This window comes from Grampus griseus (genome assembly GCF_964374135.1).
Source record: "Grampus griseus genome assembly, chromosome: 18".
NCBI classification, from domain to species: Eukaryota; Metazoa; Chordata; class Mammalia; order Artiodactyla; family Delphinidae; genus Grampus; species Grampus griseus.
In genome coordinates this window covers 2,043,295-2,062,035 of record NC_139012.1, presented here as the reverse complement: position 1 = coordinate 2,062,035, position 18,741 = coordinate 2,043,295, and positions in this window count along the sequence as shown.

The following is an 18,741-nucleotide window of genomic DNA, read 5'->3' as shown; positions in this document are numbered from 1 at the left end:
GTCCAGGCTCTGCTGTGCTCTCAGGGTGGGCTTTTGAAAGTGCAGTCCTCGTCCCGTCGGTCCCTGATTAAAATTGGACCCCTTCATCCTCCACGAGACAGTGTCCACGTTTCTTGTCACAGCAGGGAGATGGTTTTGAGCCAATTCCTTCCTCTCTCGGGCCTCCGCCCAACACTTTCTGACATGTGCCTTCTGCTCCAGGGCGCCGAATCACTCAGTGTTCCCCAGTGAATCGGTGCCTTCCCAAAGTGCTGAGTCATCGCATTTCCTCTGCCTGGAGGGCCGTCCCCTGAAATCCACCCGCCTGCCCCTCCCACCTCTGTCTGCAGGAGGTGCCCCCGGAGCCTTGCAGCCGCCTTCTGCCTGGTCCGCTGAGGACCCCTTCCTCACGCCGCGCGCCTGCAGCCCTCGGCGCCCAGCGCCTCCCCGCGGGCCGTGTTCTGTATTTGTTTCTGTGCCGCCAGCACCTGGCTCCGTGCCTCCGCATTATGGAGCCTCAAGGAGCGCCACGGATGCGGGAAGGAATGAACGGGTGGAATCCCAGGCTTGTCGGCACTAGTTCTCACCAGACGTAACACATTTTCTGTTGCCTGAAGCTTCAGTCACCCATCATCCTGGGGCACCTTCTCTCCGTTCCCCATCTCCTTTCTCAGAACAGCACTCCGATTCCTAAACTGTATCTTAACGAGTGGCTCGGCAGACTGGCTAGGATTCCAGGTCGTGTAGGAACTGGCTGATGATCCGGGGCCCTGCTCCTCTGTCAGCTCAGCTCGGGTGCAGTTGCAAACCTCTCACAGCAATGGAACGAGGCCTTGAGGGAAAAGACATTATTGACTTACGCTGAGAACACACATCAGATGCATTGACCTGGAAGCTAAATGTTGACCAGTGGAAGGCTGTGGTCACTATTTCACCTGAAGGACAGCACGCTTGGAGGATTCGCAGAAATACGTGCGCTTCCACGCATTGAAGCTATTTGTTAGCGATCCCTGAGAGATAGTTCGTGTGCTTGTGACCTCACAGCAAGAGTTGTCATTTCTGGGCTTAAATCCTCTGGGAAGGGAAGTCGGAAGACTCTTCTGATGATAACCGCTCACTGGGGCCAGGCACTGTCCAGCTGTGCTGCGCTAATCACCCTGGGAGACGCCTGTGCCCTGATTCAAGGACACAGAGCCAGGTTCTAGGGAAACCAGGATGGGCCAGCTGACCCAGAGCCTCTAGGGTGAATGTTCAAGTGGGTCATTTCAAGTTCAAGTTGACACTACATCCGAATTACTTACACTTAAGTATCATTCAGGTGACGGTTTGGCAGCGTGTGATACCGCATCTGCACACGAGGAGTCGGAGGGACCAGGTGCCTGGCCCGGAGGAGGACCGGCGCTGGGCCCGAGGAGGACGTGGCGGTGCAGAGCTTCCCTGGGGCCGGCTCGTGCCTTCCGTGGCTCCTCAGGTGCCCAGGGTGACGTATCTCAGACTCAGCTGAAGCCTGTGTCTCGGCAGCGATGTGTGGGGTAGAGGTGGCCTCTGTTTTTCAGGGGGGCCCAGAAACGAGGGAGCCGTGGCCCCCGGGAAGGGCTTTCACGTGTCTCCGCTCACCCCTCTGTCCTGAATTTGTTCCTTCGCGTTGCCTTTTTCGACTCCAGCTTTCCCAGCAGGACCAGAACCAGACCAGTCAACGCCCTGCCTTCAGCGGAGGGGCTTCTGAGGAGCGTTTCAGCCACTACGCGGGAGGGGAGGTCGCCGTGGGCAGTCACTAGACACCCCGCACTGCCAGGTCCCCCGTCACACATGGCTTTCCCGTTCCTTGGTGAAAACTCTGCTTCTAAGTATCTGGGCCGTGGACCCGCTTCTTTTTCCATAGCATTTTCACACAGTTCTAGTTCATGCCAAACTTTCCAGAAACACACACGTGCTTAAAAAGAGGGAACGTTATTGGGAGCTTTACCAAGAGATGGTCACCGTTTCGGAAGTTCACCTCTGAGTCACCGCGTGCCTCTGTCTCTGTGGCTGTCACGTTCTCAGCAACCCGAATGTCAGCACAAATGTGGGGTGACCTCACTATGCCTTTGGGTAGGTCACACGCAGGAACTTACATGTTGAAGTACATAGTATTTACATTATTATTGTCTTCTTTTTCATTCTATCAGGGCATTATGGTGAGTTTTGAAGCTATGACTAATCAGGGTGGATTTTATTATTTATTATTTCTTTTTAAGATAGCACAGGAGATTGTAAAACGTTTTAATAAAATAGGGCCCGGGGTCTGACTGGGCTGAGACCCTCTGTGTCAGGTGCCCTCTCACGCAGGCAGGCAGTTCTCCTCTGCTTCCTAGTGTCCTGCCCTCGGCCCACCTCCTTCTGGAAATCAGAATCTGTCCAGGCCGTTAGGCAGGGTCAGACGTCCCCTCCCGCTGGGATTTAATTCACGTTTGGGTCCTTCTGACTTCGCTCTGCGCTTGCCTGAGCCTCTTTCTTCTTTTTCACATTCCTGCCGTCCCTCTCGTTCACATATATGATGAAGCAGTCTCTCGTATTATGTCCTATATCATGATATCACGTAACAGTCATATTCTCCTCCTTTTAGGTCTGTGTGGTCACATACGTTATTACAGAATATGTGTGATGGTTCTTCTGTTCTTTATAGTTTCAGGCATTTATTTTCTGTTCTCATTGACCTTATCATTCTGATTATGTCCATCCTAAGAAACATATAAGTATGCGTTTAGTTTATGACCTAAATCAGAATTTAAAATCGTACTTTACAGTAAAGTGGCGAAACCGTCATCTGGCTGACTCACTATAAAATTGCCTTTGATTTTATTCTTATATGTAGCAGGGGATATTTTTAACCTACAAGGCTTGCTTTGATTCATTTTTTTCTTTCAAAGCACATGAGGTCTTTAAAATGGACCTCCTATAATTATCGAGACAGTAGGCTGTTTTGGTTCCTTGAATTCAGTTGTCAGTAAATAGTACCCTCTTCAACCTCCAAGCCTGCGCTTCCATGTTTGTGGTGATGGGGAGAAAACAGCACTGTAAATAAAACAGAACTGCGTGGAGAAAGCACGTAGGAGGCATTTTCTCCAAGAGGAGAATCGCTGCCCCACCGCCTACTTGTTTGAAAATTTGGTTTCTGTCGCTTTGTCCTTAATCATCAAAAAAGAGGACCCCTCCTCTCACCCCTCTGCTTTCCTGGGCGGGGTCATCTCGGATGAGGGAGGAGCCGGTGGAGAGCAGTAGGTTAGGATGGCCTCCTGTGGTGTAGAAGCCCTGGGGGTCTGACTCTGGGCCCCTCATTAGCCTATAATAACCTCCCCACCAACCAGGCAGGGCAGGTGGGAGCAGAGCGGAGTCAGATGATTCTCCCCAAGCCTCTGGCCCAGACCACGAGGTGTGGTAACAGTGGCAGCATGCAGGGCTCAGGAGCCCGGGAGGAGCAACCAGAGCTGGGTGAGTCAGGAGATGCACCATGTGTGTGGCTGATTTTTAAAGATAAGCAAGCCTTTTCAGGCAGAGAAGGCATGTGGAGGCACACAGGTGGGAGGCGGGAACGGCCAGTGCAAAGGCCTGGGGTCCTGAGCAGGGCAGGTGCCTGGTGAGCGGCAAGGAGGAGCTGGTGCGAGGCGGCGGGGGACGCGGGGGACGGGCAGGGACCCGGGGGGAGGGATCTGCGTGTCAGGAGGCAAGCTTAGGCCACCTGGGGACCTTGCAGCAGGAACACATCCACATGGGTTTGTGTTCATCAGATGGTGACTGGCCCCTCTGCCGCGGGGTGGGGAGAGCCCTTCGGAGGTGCAGGAGTTGGCCGAGAGGACGGCGAGACCAGGGCTGCTGGGGTCGGTGGGGAGAGAGGTGGGTTTGGAGATATTTGTCACTCGGGATCTGCAGGTCAAGCTGGGGAGACAGGGGAGAGAAGCAGGGAAGGGAGGCAGAGAAGGGGGAGACATGAATGTTCTCATTTCTAGGTTGGCCGACCAAGGAGGGAAGCTCGAGGCAACACGTTTAACTTAGTCTTTGCGCTGCTTTTCAGGTTCTGGGTGATTCTGTGGTTTCTAAAGACTCAGTAGCAAATGAATCATCGATCAACGACGACCCCGCTGCTGAGCTCGTAGGAGGAATGGGTTCTCTGTGGAGGGCGGGTCTGCTGACGAGGGGCCAGAGCTCTGCAGGGCGGGGAGCGTCTGCGACAGGTGCCAGCAGACCTGTTCTCTGCAGGTCAGACATCCCACAGGCCTTAAAAGACATTAGATCGTAAACGTACCACGACTAACGTGGAGGAAAACAGTAGATGGTGGATGCACTAGGGGTGGTAGACATCCTCAGACTTTTCTAGTCTAATCTGCCCATTGCGTAGATGAGAATATTGGCCCCAAGAGGTTAAGTAATGCAGCTGCTAAGTTGAGAAGGTCATGCAGCTAGTTAAGGCTCAGGAATGAGATTGGGTCCCATGGTGTTGGGTCCGAGTTTTACATTGTTTTCACTCTTCCAAGCTGCTGCTTCTTGGTTATGCAGGACTGTTGCTTTTAAAAGTGCACACAGATTCCTCAGCATGAGGACTTTAATGTCAGAGAAGATCCTTGTTCTCAGGAGACAGACATTCAAGAATTATGAGGCAATAGGGCGTGATGTATGCAGCCTGTATCCAATGGCTCCGGGATAAGATATATGTTTATACATGTGTATTTCTCTCTATGTATATCTATATATCTATACACGTACATCTCTAGAAATTTATGTATATATATATGCATACATCTCTACTGATGAATCACCTATTTTTCTATATTTATCTATCTATCTCTATCTATCTGTCTCTCTATCTGTCTATCTCTCTATCCATCTATCTGTGTACCTACCTACGTGCCTGCCCATGTATTGAGAGAGCGGGAGAAACAGAGGACTATGTGGTCACGTTCTGGTATACATATATATATATATATATATATATAATCTAGTTGTATCTATAAAGCCAGGTAGTCTGGTCCATAGCCCGCGCTCTTAACCTCCGTGTTTCATTCTGCCTTTAACGTGGGCATGCGCTACCATTTATAGCCTGGAAGCAGTTCATGGTGAAGCCACCTGCCCCGTCTTCACGGTGGATCAGTAATGATCACGCGGTGGTTACCCACCGTAGCATTCGGCACTTTTCAGATTTGCTCTGACAGACGTGAGCTCCTCTGTTCTTCCAACAAACCCTCTTAGGTGGGTGGGACAGGGTCGCTCTCTCCATTTCCTCTATGAGGAAATTGGAGAATCTGTTTGAGACGTTGCTGAGACACACACAGCTAACAGGAGACAGAGCCAGCTGTTAAACAAGGTCCCTCGTGATTTGTCCACTGCTCTGCATGCTCTCCCTACAGAAGCCTGTTCTGCACCCTTTCAGGGGAAGCCTGCAGTGGCATCTGTTTGGCTGCCCCGTTTGACGGTGTTCTGTAACAGGAGTCTCAACAACAGTGCCTGGGGGTGGGGAAGAGTCTCAGCCCTGGGGGAGTGCTGTGTCAGGAAGGAAAATGTCGCATCTTCCACCAAGGGCACGGCCCTACGGGGTCTGGCTCAAATAGCCACCCTTTATCTTGTACCCAGCTTCCCTCAACAGATATTATGGGGTCACAGTGAACAGGGTGCTTGACGCCAACCTTCCTGGTCTTCCTTCTGGAGCAGAACTTGGACGCCGTTGCCAACTTCGGTTCTCTAACCAGCGAGAAACCTGCCCTATCTGAAACTCAAGAATTATTTGCTCAAAAGCATTAGAAAATCTGGAAGGAAGGGGAGTGAGGTGTGTCTCTGGCTGGGCTTCGCTCGTTTGCGCACTTTGAGAAGATCTCGACGTGTTGGCGAGGATACTTGCTCCCAGCCGCCCTGGTTCCTGGCGCACCTAATTAAACGCCAGAGCTTTTTCCTGGGGTAACTTTATATCAACATTTTCTGAACTGTGTTCTGAGGAACATACTTCTATAGTAAATCAGTGTTCTATAAAAAGAGTTTTGAGGGCAAATAAACTTATTAACTAGTCTGCCTTACTCTTGGAAAGTCACAGGCTCTCCAGCCCATCTGGGTTCAGGAAACATAGTAAATAGAAAGATCGTCTGGACTTTGTTGAGCTTGGTGACTTCCAACTTCATAGCCACAGAACTCCCTTTTCTCACGTAATAATTACTAACACCTGCAGTGGCGAATGTCTGTGTACTTTTAGGATAACGTTTGCAGCAACACTTAGTTTGATCAGTAGGAATACAAGTTACCAGCTCCATTTTCTACTTGGGGATATTCTTTCTGAGCTTTTTTCCACAAAAAGATTCCAAGGGCATATGCGTTGTTTGTAGATGTACATATTTAGAAATGCAAAATGCTTTTCAAGTGTTGATTTTTTACAAAACCCTAAACTACTTGCTGGGGAGCACGAGTCTGCGCAGCCCCCTTCAGGCCGGCCTCCGATGCTCCTGGAGGGTCAGCCGGGCTGCGGGGTGAGGGGTGCACTTGCCCTTCTCCCCCCACTTCTGCAGGGGCCTGCTCTCACCTGTGCTTTGTTCACCTTCGCTGGCTGCTCCCTGCATGGTGTGTCACCTGGGTGTCTGCCTCTGTCCCCTGCTGTTGGCTTCTCTAAACCCACGTCCTCTTTCTGCATTTGATCTCTCGTCCATGTAGTCATTTCTCCCTTTTGCATTGCCCGCCCACCATGTGCACAAAGCTGGGGACAGAAGACTTGATGCTATTCAGGGACAACAGCTCTGCACTCCAGGACCTCGGAGTCGAGCTGAGAAACAGGCTGTGGAAGGACACATTCAAACCTGACTCACCTTCCAGGCTGCTCTACCCAGTCTTCTCCAGGAAGTGAAATTCCCTTGACTGTTTAAGCTGCCGTGATCTTCCTGCCACCGGAATATTTTATGTCAGTATAGTCAGTTCTTTTTTCTTTTAATATTTTAATGGAAGTGACTTAATTTTCTTCACCTCCATGGCAGGTTGAGAACCAAGATCACACCTTAGAATTCCCCACAGTGCCAGGCAGGTGCTCAGTGAATAATTGTTGATTTTCTCTGTAACTCAGCATCCACTGAGCATCGCACGGACCCCAGGACCAGAGACGGGCACAAGAATGACAGAAAATGAGGTCCTTTCTCAGATTTTTATCACATACTAGGTGAGATTCTTAACATGGGATAAAAATACCTTAATTCCCATCCCTGTAGAGCAGAGGTTTGTCAGCCTTGTGACGAAAACCCAGTACAGAGTGAATTTTAAATCAGTACTTGGTGTACACCTACCTACACACACTACTGAAACAAAAGTTTCACAAGACTTTGCAGGTGTAATCAAATTAAGATGGGGTCGCAGCGAAGTAGAGCGGGTCCTGACGCCGTATGACGGACGTCCGTGTGAGAAGAGGGAGCTTTGGACACAGACACACAGAGGAAGGGCCGCGTGAAGGTGGAGACAGAGAGTGGAGCGAGGCGTCTATAGACCGAGGGACCCCAAGGACTGCAGACACACCCAGAAGCTAGGCAGCGGCAAGGAAGGGCCTCCCCGGAGCCATCCGAGAGAGACTTCCGGCCTCCAGAAGGGGATGGGGAGGTCAGTTTCTGTGGTGCTAAACTTCCGGCCTCCAGGAGAGCATGGGAAGGCCAGTTTCTGTGGTGCTGAGCCACCGGTGCGTGGCACCTCGCTCCCATAATGCTACGGGCTTAGTACAGCATTGTAGAGCCTTGAGGAGGATGACAAACGTGATTCCGTCTCTTACGGACTTAGCACAGCATTGTAGAGCCTTGAAGAGGATGACAAATGTGATTCCGTCTCTTTTTTGGAAAGGACCTCAGTTGGCGTGAAGAACGCAGGGCAGGAGCGAGACCAGGAGCAGGAGGCCTGTGGCGAGTCCTGGGCTCTGAGTCTCCCCCTCACCACACTGGGCCCTTGGTCTCCCTTGGCCCAGCTGGCCCAGCAGTCCCTGTGCTGGCGCCAAGGATGGTGGCCAGATGAGCTTCCGGGTCATCTCATCACATTCCTCCTGCTTCTTAAAACCCTTCCAGTGGTTCTCCCCTGTCCCCAGGAAAAGCTAGAAACTGCTTAACGTGGTTTGCTGATCTCTGTGATCTGATCTTTGCTTGGTCTCTGCTTCTGCCTGTGCTCTCCCCCACCTCCTCCCTCCCTCCCTATTTCACTAAAACTGTACTTCTTGAGCTCCTCAGGGCATGGCCCTGAGACAGACTGCTTTTGCCGAGGTTGAATCTGGCTTTTCCAGTTAAGTAATCTGGTGGTTCTTACCTGGGGCAATCTTGAGCCCCCTGAGAAGTTTGCACTGTCTGGAGACACTTTGGTTGTCACAAGTGGGTGCTGGTGGCATCTCGTAGGTAGAGCCTAGGGGTACTCCACATCCCACAGGGCGCAGGCTTGCCCCAAGAACAAAGAACTTTCAGGTTGCAAATGTCCGTAGTGCTGAGGTTGAGAAGCCCAGACTTAATCTGAGATCAGGGTGATTTGTTTAACCTCGCGAATCTGGAGTTTTCTAATCTGTCATGGTGCTCATCTCAGAGGCCTGTGTGAGGGTGGAGCGGGTCAGTACCATAGAGGATGTAGAAGACCCAGGCTCAGGGTGAGCACTGTTAAGGCCCCTCCTCGTGTCCCTGTGTCAGGCACAGACTAGACCCCTGTGAGTAACACACCTTCAGACACTGCTGTCCTGCCGCTCTCCTGCCCTCTGCGCCTCCCATGGAATGCTTGCCTTGGTCACGCTCAAATTCTTTCAGTTATCAGGATGGACTGACATCTCTCTCCTCCAGGCCGTGGCAAACCACTGCCCCCTTTCCCTCTGACCAGGCCCTGCTGATGCCTCAGGGCTAGCTCAGCTGCCACCTCCCCTCGGGACCTTCCCTGACACTGTCGCCTCCACACCTCGGCACAGTTCCCCACGCCCATCATGATCTCCATTGCCGCGGACACGTGCCCCATCATAGCCCCCATCCACCATGTGTCCATTGCCCAATTAACCCCCTGTCCTGCTTGGTAGTGAGCTCTTTGGGGGGCAGATTCTGTGGCTGTCTTGTGCATCACCTGCCTGGCACATAGTAGGTTCTCAGCAAACGGCTCCATGAATGAAAGGATGAATGACAGCCACGAGCTGTCCACAAGGGGGGTAGTTTAGGGATGGCTGCCCTCAGATGGGAGAGGGGGCAGGAAAATGTCAAGACCTGGGGTGGGCAGGGCAGGGGGTCACCCATCCTTACATCTTCCCACACTGTCCAAGTGTCCTGACACCAAATAGGTGCGTTTGTTGTATCTGAGGTGCAAGATGGTTTTCTCTTCTCATCTCTAACCACCTAGGAGATTGTTTTCTTTAATTCTGTTGACTGGTAGTTGTATTACTTTGACCAGTTCATTAGACATTACTGAATGCTAATATTCTGACACACCTGTGCTAAAGGTAAAGAATTCCTGTCCTCAGAAAACTCAGGTACTGGGGAGAGAGACAGAATATGAACCTTAATACTAACAGGAAAGAGGTGACCACAAGCTCGAAGTCCGGGAAGGCTTCCCAAGGGAGATGTTACTTGAACTTGGCTTTGAAGGATACCTGGGAGGATGAGGAAAGATCTTTTGGGCAAAGAGGAGGGCAAGGATTAAGGCAGAGAGGCACGGGAGCGTGCGGGGGTGTGAGGAAACCCAGAGGCTGGCGCCAGAAGTGTGTTTGGGTATGAGCTGGGGTGGCATTGGCTACAAGTGAGAGAAAAGCTAAATAGGGTTGAGTTTGCTCACAGGATCCGAAGTCTGGAAGCAGGCAGCTCCTGCTCTGGGTTAGCCGTTTGAATGTCCAGCCTGGACCTAGACTTCTTCCGTCTTTCTGCTCCATCTTCAGCCTGTTGACCTTCGTCCCCAGGCCTGGCTACCTTGTGGTTGTAAGAAGACCCTGGTGTTCAGTGTCACATTTGCTGTCAAGCCAGAAGAGGGGGTGAAGGGGGTAGGACCAGCCACGTGAGTCCTATTGTATGAAAAGGGCTAGGGCTTCCTCAGAAACCTCATACAGACTTCAGCTTAGACCACGCTGGCCAGAAGTGGGTGCCACGGCCACCTGGGCTGCAAGGCATCGGGAAGCACGGCCCAGAGTCAGAGTGCCGTTAGCAGGAGGAGCAACGTCCGCCATCACATCTGAACTGCAGACAGTGCACTGAAAGTGCAGACTAAGGCCAGGTGGTGAAGAGCTTTAGGTGTCCCACCAAGACATCAGACTTTAGAGAGAAAGCACTGGGAAGCCACTGAAGGGGTTTCGTCTGGGGAGCCATGTGATTCGATTTGTGTTTTAGAAAGGAGATGAGCGCAGCGAGCTGGGGACTAGAATGGAAGGGCACAGGGCCAGAGGTGGAGAGAGATTTAGGAAGCCGTTGCAGGAACCCAGTGAATAAAGGATGAGGGTCTGCCTTCGCAGAGTGGGGTGGGAATTGAGAGAAAAGGACAGATGTGTGAGACACCTGGGAGGTGGAGGTGGGGGTTTATGGTGATTGCATTTGAGGAGGGAGTGTCTAGGGTGTGGTTCAGGCTGGCACCCAGGATTTTGCCAGGGGGTCAGATGAATTCCCAAGTGTCCCCCCAACTTCAGGTTCTCTCCTCGGTTTGCCGTGCATGCAGACATGCAGGGATTCTTGTTCACAACTTCATCTCAGATTTCTGGTTCTCTTGGAATTTGAAGACACCCTTTCTCCTTTTTTTCACCCACAGTTTGGGGGTGGTTAAAGAGATCAGCTGTCCTCCAGAGTCGTAGCGAGTCTCAAAAGTGGCATCTAACGTGCTTTGAAGAAGTACGTCCTCCATAAATAGCAAATTTGGCAGAAAAGCTGGGTAAGGTCCCATGATTATATAAAAACTAGTGTTCATTTTACATAAAATGTCAAGTTGGTCTTTAAATAGCAGTCTCAGAAGCACAAGCCATTTCATTATCCATTAAGCCGTTTAGCATCCACTGTACAATTTTTCAGTTATTTTCCCCAGAGGGATTGCTGATATACAGTATTCTTGCAAAAAGGGTGGCAGGAGGAGGGGGGAGGAATTGTTGAGAGAATCCTGCAAGCAGTCTCCTACTGCATTTGCTTTATCATTTAGGGAAGATGCAGACATCAAATCTGAGACAAGAAGCCCCAAAGAAAACCTTCAGATACTGTTGTAAACTCAGGGCTGTGTTTGGCGCAGTTCAGTGAGAGTTTTCTGCTTTGCTGCCATAGTTGTTTCTACCCGTGGCACCTGGCATCACAAATCCATTACCCTGTCCCCATTCTGAATAGGACCCTGAATTAGGCACAAACGCAGGTCAGAAAGAAGCCATGATTTCCACGCTGGCTAGAGCCCTGTTTGGTTGGGGAGACTGAGCCCACACACTTAAAGTAACTTAGAAACCCTCCGAACAGCATGTAGGAGGCCCTAATTACGTGCGCTGCTTGGACCTGGAGACCTTGCTGTTTATAATCTTAAAAGGCCGCAGCGGCAGGGGCCCTTCGGCAGCATAGTTTCAGAAGGTCTTCAAACACCCTAAAAGCCACACGAAAAATTGACTGTGTATCTTCACAGACTTTTTATTTCCTGTGGAAGATTCCAGTATTTATCAGATTCTCAAAAAGGTCAGTTCTTCCCACCAGAGATGGGAAGAACACAGCAGTGTTACAGTCCCCCAAGAGGGTAAATAAACTAGTGAAAAGCTATAGGTCATCTTGACGACCCCTAATCAAGTTGCCGCCCCACGATGGGGGAGCGGGGCAGAGGTCACGTGCATCCCTGAATAGCAGGGATGGGCTTAGCTTGGGTGGGGGTTATCACCCTCCAGAAAACTCCCTCCCAGGTGGTCACCTGAAGCTGAGCTTCAGCAAGTTTAAAATGTGCATGTGTCACAGACCGTGGACCATCTGTGGATGGTGTGCCCTGAAAGGCCCAGGGTCCCCTGACGCAGAGAGGAGGCCCGTGTGTGTTCCAGGCTGTCTCGGGGTCATGGACATTCAGGTTTGGATGAGGCTGCAGGGAAGGCTCCTTCCACCCCTGCCTCTGCCTCAGGGCCCTTCTTCTCTGGGGTGTGGATCACTGGGGATTGCGTGTGATTTGTGATGAGGTGGAGTGCTTTGCGTTCCTTTGGTTGAGGATCAAACACCGAGGTAACTCCTCGAGGTCAAGCAGGACATGTGCAAATTTCATCAGTTGTGCCCTTCCCACCCAGTGGGCCCCGATGGCCCAGAGCGTCAGCCTGTCCTGTCTGGGGTCAGTGCTGTCCTGACCTTTCATGCAGGCAACCAGGGCTCTGAATTCCTAACATTGCTTCTGGAGTTGCTCATCCTCTTTCTTCTGCTGACACACCCGTCATGGCAGATGCTGGGTCACTGAGGTCCTACTTGGCTCTAAAAGTTAGCCTTGTTATTAGGGGCACTTCCTTGGACCACTCAAGCCTGGGATTTTTCCAGAGAGTCTTAGTCAGCCTGGACTGTTACAACAAAATACCACAGACCGGGGGGCTTACGGACAACAGAAAAGTATTTCTCGGCGTTCTGGAGGCTGGAAATCCAATGCCAAGGCTCTGGCTGATTCGCTGTCTGGGGGGGTGGGTTTCTTTTCCTTGTTCAGATGGCTATGCTCTTGCTGTGTCCTCACTTGGTAGAGAGAGAAAGCAATGGTCTCTCTCCAGGTCTCTTCTTATAAGGGCACTAATTCCATCATGAGTGCTCCACCCACGTGTCATAATAAATACCATCACACTGGCAATTAGATTTCAGCATATGAAATTTGGGGAACACAAATGCAGGGGTAAAATTCAAAATGTTCAAGAGCAGCTGTGCCGTGGAGACAGCAGACAGAATAAGCATCTGCCATAACACAAGGGCATGTCCAGAGCGCCTGCCGGCCGGGGGTCAACCGTTTATGGGGTTTGTGGGTGGTGTGGATGGCGGGACACCCTGAGGATTGAGGCTGTAGCTATCTACCAAGCAGGGTGGGAGTGTCTCAAGATTACGTCTGGCACAGCTGTGCCCACAGCTTACTGGCTGATGATAAGCTCAGTTAGCTAGGAGTTTATGGGTCTGCCTTGGCCCCCTTCCTGCAGGGGTTGCTCTGAAATCCTACAATTCCATGATCATCTTGTTCGAGTCTGGGACTTGAGTACAGATGTGTGCCTAGGGTAGCACACTTAAACAGTTTCCAGAAAGACAGTGTCTAAAATGTCATCAGTTCCCTTTGACCTCCCTCTTCTCTGCAAACTTCCCAAATTCATATCACTTTCCTGATAAATATTACACTTTTCGTTACTCTTAAATCCTGAAATTCAACGGCTTTTCTTATGGACTCAAAGAGATGGCAGCTGTTAAGCTCTTGGGCTGCAAGCAGATACGGGAGCCTGGAGAGTCCTAGTGCATTTGGTCCCAGGGAGGAAGTGGCATTCCCTGAAGTGGGACCCAAAAGGCTGTCAGCAGGAGGGGACAACCTCCAAGGGCCGGTGCTGCCCAGCAGGGGTGGTCATCTGTCCACGTGCTGTGTGCCGTTCTGTGTCTTTGCTCGGCCGTTTCCCCCGCGTGGAATGCCCTCAGCCTACCTGCAAGGTACACGTACTATTGATACTTACTGTTTAAGGCTAAGTTTAAACGACCCCCCTTTCTCACCTCCACCCCCTTGAATTCTCTGTTGGCCCCTCTCCCGGATGCATCACTTCCCACCTGACTCCAGTTTCTCCCCTGCACCTTCCATCTCTGATGTGCTGTGATGCTCTGAGCCTAAGACACTTGTGCGGATCTTAACGTTTCCTGAGCGCCTCTGGGAATGCAGATGTTTTATGTGGTGGGAAACCAGGGGAGGGACAAGCCGTTAAGAGTTCTTGCCATTTGCAGGTGATAGAGGATTTACTGACATTTTGTGCCGTGTGAGTTCACTTGATTTTTACAACAAGCTGTGAGCCAGGTTGATTACGGGGTTTTTGTATTGGATAAACTTTGTAATCTAAGCAGATTGTGGGATTATGTTTCAGAACCCAACAGAAGCTGCCGTTATGAGTGGCTGAATGAGCCTTTGATAAACCTGAAGGTTCCTGCTTTATATTTGACAGATTATGAAATGAACACGTCTCTTAGCATTTCTCTTAGTGAATCACTCTAGGCCGACTGGGCTTGGCCTTGCACTGGCCTGGGTATCATCCACCTGTGAGTCGAGGACACAGCTGCAGGGATGCACCACTGGCCCAGGTCCCCAAGGAGCTTTTGGATTATTGGGGGGACAGGGGAGTAGATGTCGGAGTTACAGAGTGTTGTGGTTGTCTTGCTGTGTAACCCACCCAAACAACAGCATTCCTCACGGTCCTGCAGGTGGACTGGGCTACAGCGGCCGTCTGCAGGCTGACATGGAGGCTGGGATGTGGGGCCTCTTCTCTCCTTGTGGGTGCCCCCTCCACGGTCTCTCTGGTCCTTCCAGTAGGAGGTCCCACTGTTCACACAGGGGTTCAGAACTTCCCCAAACCGTGTTCCAAGAAGAGGGCACAGAGGATGTGGTCCTCTTAGCAGCTGGGCCCAAGGCTGGCACATTCTGCAAGTCCCTGGGACCTGGGTCCAGCCAGAGTCAGCCTGGGGGACACGCCAGGAGGTGTGGCTTTGGGCCGCCTTTGGAGATGAGCAGTGGAGGTGAGTGGATTTTAGGGGCGTGCAGGCTGTACTGGGAGTGCAGAGAAGCCCAGGATTGGGACGGAGAAGCCTTCTGGGAGATTAGGAACCCAGAAATGTGGGGTTTTTCCAACAAATAGGATTTAGCCAAATGGAGACAAAGGAATGTTTGGTACGTGAGTGAACTGGTAGATGAGCGCTTTGAGTCAGAGGTGGAGTGTCGGGTCTCACCTTGAAAGCTTTGGTGACCGGTGTGGGGGCGACACGCTAAGTATTTTGGGGACGTACGGACCTGGGCTCAAATCCTGGCTTCACGTTTGTAGGCTTGGCGACCTCAGGCCAGTTACTCCCTTCCCTGAACTTAATTAGGCTAACAAGAGGATGACCTTACAGGTTTGCTCTGAAGAGTAAACCAAAACCCCTACCCTTGTGCCTGATGAACTGTGCTCTGCTCAGGAGCTGTGTCTGATTTTCAAGAGAGACAAGACACCTCTTAGTGCACCTGGATAGAAAAATTATCATCGACGTGAAAAAATTCCCTCTTCAAAACCCAGCCAGCGGGACTTCCCTGGTGGCGCAGTGGTTAAAATCCTCCTGCCAAAGTAGGAGGCACAGGTTCGAGCCCTAGTCTGGGAAGATCCCACACGCCGTGGAACAACTAAGCCCGTTCGCCACAACTACTGAGTCTGCTCTCTAGAGCCTGCGAGCCACAACTACTGAGCCTGCGTGCCACAACTATTGAAGCCTGCACGCCTAGAGCCCATGCTCCGCAACAAGAGAAGCCACCGCAATGAGAAGCCTGTGCACCGCAACTAGAGAGAGCCCACGTGCAGCAACGAAGACCCAACACAGCCAAATTAATTAATTAATTAAAAAACCAAAACCAAAAACCCAGCCAGCATCACATCGTTGCTGAGATCACAGAGCTGCCCCCTTTATGTGTGACCGTCCGCGAGCACCACACCTATTCGACCATTTTCTAGGGGTGCCAGCCAGTGAAACAGGACAGGAGAAGGGAAGGAGCAAGCATTTTTAGAAGAGAGAAGATAATATTGTTGTTTTCAGATTAAGATTTCCTGGCTTGAAAACTTGAGGGGATCAACTGAAAAACTATTAGGATAATAACAGAGTAGGGTAGGTCAAAGATGCTCAAAGATGGGTAGCTTTCTTATATACCAACGATAGTCAGAAAATATAATTAAGGAAGCGTTCCACTCATATAGCAACAACTGCAGAAGTTTACCTGAGAATTAACTTGACAAAGGTTTTTTAAGACCTAACTGAAGAAAATGATAAAACTCTACTGTAAGACAAAAGAAAAAAAAAGATTTGAATGATTGGAGAGATACACCCTGTCCCCAGCTGGAAAAACCTAATACTGTAGAGGGATGCTTTTACAGTTCCTTTATGATTCCTATAGAAAGCGATGGGACTTCTCTTGGAACATGAGAAAAGTATTCTAAATTCTATATGTAATAAACCGATAATAAAAAACTTATAAAAACCCATTAAATATCTACATCAGATATTCAAAGTATAAAGCTCAAATAATATGATATTTTGCTGCTCTGAGAGCAGATGGACATGTCAATAGACCTAAAAAGAAACCCCCCAAATGGACTCAAATGTATATTTAGGGCATGACAAATGTAATGTGTCAACCAGTGAGGAAGGATTCTTCTATATTAAATGCTGGAATAATTGGTTAACTGTTTGGAGGAAAAAAGTTAATTACCTAACTCCGTCTATCATAAATGAACAATAATGGATTAAAAGATTAGACGTAAAAAGATGAAATCAAACAGTAAGAAAAAGAGAAGACAGATGAATATTTATATAATCTTAGGGGTGTGGAGACTTTTTTTTTAACACTAAAGGGAACACATGTAAATTTGAGAGCTTTGACAACAACGACAACATATTTTTTTTGTCTGCTCAAAATATATACAAATTAACAAAATGGCAAACTAGGTGAAAATATTTGCCACAAAGATATCAGCCATGGCATATCTGACCCTCTACATAGAGGGATTATAAGGTGAGGAAGGAAGGACAAATAACCTGGTAGGTAACTCAGAGGCAATGCAGAAAAGCAGAAATACAAACGGCTGGTGACTCCCTTATAATGTTCAGCATCTCCAGCAGACAGTGAAACACTGGTTAAAATGAGATGTCGTTTTCGTCTGTTAAACTGGTAAAGGAGCAATAGGAGGGTCCCCAGTGCAGGGAGGGGAGAGGAAATGCATTAAGGATGCAAGCAAAGGCGGCGATGAATACTTGGGAATATAAGTTGAGGATGAGAGTTTTATAAAGCATAAGTATGTGTTACCTTTCAACCTAGCAATTTCTTGTCTTGGAAATTATTGTAAGAAGAGAATCAAGAATATGCACAAGATTTATATCGTAATATATTCACAGTGTTATTTGTAATTGCTAAAAATTAAAGCCAGCCTGTTTATTTAAAAGATGTAAAGTATGAAAAATCCATAAAGTGCTCTACTGTTGAGCTGTTAGAAATTACCGTTTAGAATCTAAGAAGACGTAAAAGAACGTGCACAACAAATTTCAAGCAGAAACAAATGCTCTATCCCGAATAATCATCTCTCTCTCTGTCCATTTACCTCCCTAGAGAAAGAGCAAAAGTTATATGCAGGTGATGGAATTTTGAACAATTTTGTTTTCCTCTTTGGGCTTTTTAGAACTTTCCACATTTTCTACAGTGAAACTGTGTCCTTTTTGATCTAAGTGGAAAATGTTTTTTGAAAACTAAATGAACAAATGTCAGTTATGTGTTGAATTCCCTGAGTTGCTTAGATGTGACTTTTAAACCAGATTTGGTGAGTCCCCACTTGCCGTCTGCCACATCTTTTCCAGGGACCTCAGGGGCTGTAACAAAAGTATTAGGACAAAATTAGTTTTGCTTGATGTGTTAGGCCGTTTGGACTGCTTTCACAAAACACCACAGGCTAGGTGGCTTACGCAGCAGGAATTTATTGCTCGTGCTTCTAGAGGCTGGAGGTTCTGGAGATTAGGGTGCCGGCACAGTGAGGTTCTGGTGAAGTCATCTCTTCCTGGCTTGCAGACGGTGACTTCTCATGTCCTCACGTGGAGGAAGTGACGAGGAATCTCTCTGGGGCCTCTTGTACAAGGGCGCTAATCCCCTCATGGGGTCTACCCCAGTGACCTAAGCACCTCCCCACCTCCTTGGGAGTTAGGATTTCAACACATGGATTTGGGGGGGGACACAAACGGGCCACAGCACTTGACTTTAATATTATGGAGTATTTGGGGGAAGGACTAGGAGGAAGATTCAAACTCATCATGACCAGATAGATGGGCGTTTCTACCATGAAAAGCCCAAAGCGCTGTGATTTTTGCTGCCTGTCAGCATCTATGGCTTGTTCTGGAAGCAGCTCTGCCGGGAAAGCCCATGTGAGCTGAGGGAACTTCTTCCCGGGCCCCTTATTTCTGAAAAGTGGCTTCTCCCAAAGCCAGCTCTGAAATCGTTTCCATTGTTGGTGGAAAATCATCCCGAGAAGGAGCCCCAAGCTCTTGATCTAAATAACAATGTCTCCTTCTCTGTTTAGAATCGGTGGTGATGATGCTGAGTGAGGCCAACAGAGTCCTTTTCCCTTCAGGCTCCCTTCAGGCTCATGCTGCCCGGGGGAGTCCTGTCGGCTGCAGGCCCCACGCACAAGGTGCTGAGCGGTGCGTCTGCTTTAAATGCTCAGTGTGCACATCAGCGGCTGATAATATATTATTCAGCAACGGACTGAACACAAAGGAGGAGAGGCTCAGCACTTGATAGGTTAATTTGGAATGTTTTTTGATAACAAACAAATCTTTTAAAAGTACCAAAAAAAAAAAAAAAAGAAAGGAAGGAAGAAAGAAGGAAGCCTCCGACAATCCGAGTTGTCTTTGCTTTGTCTTCGCAGTGGAGTTGCCCATCTCCTGCTCGAGAATTCAAATGAATTTTGAGAATCCCCTTAGAAGTGACAGCCCAAAGTGTAGGAATGATAAACGGCTTTGGCCTTGATAATTTTTATTAAGCACTAAATGTCACATTTAACCTGCATTACTGAAAGCAATTACCCGTGTATCAACAGTCAAGCAGCGCAGAGCGGTGCCTGGAGCAGCCCAT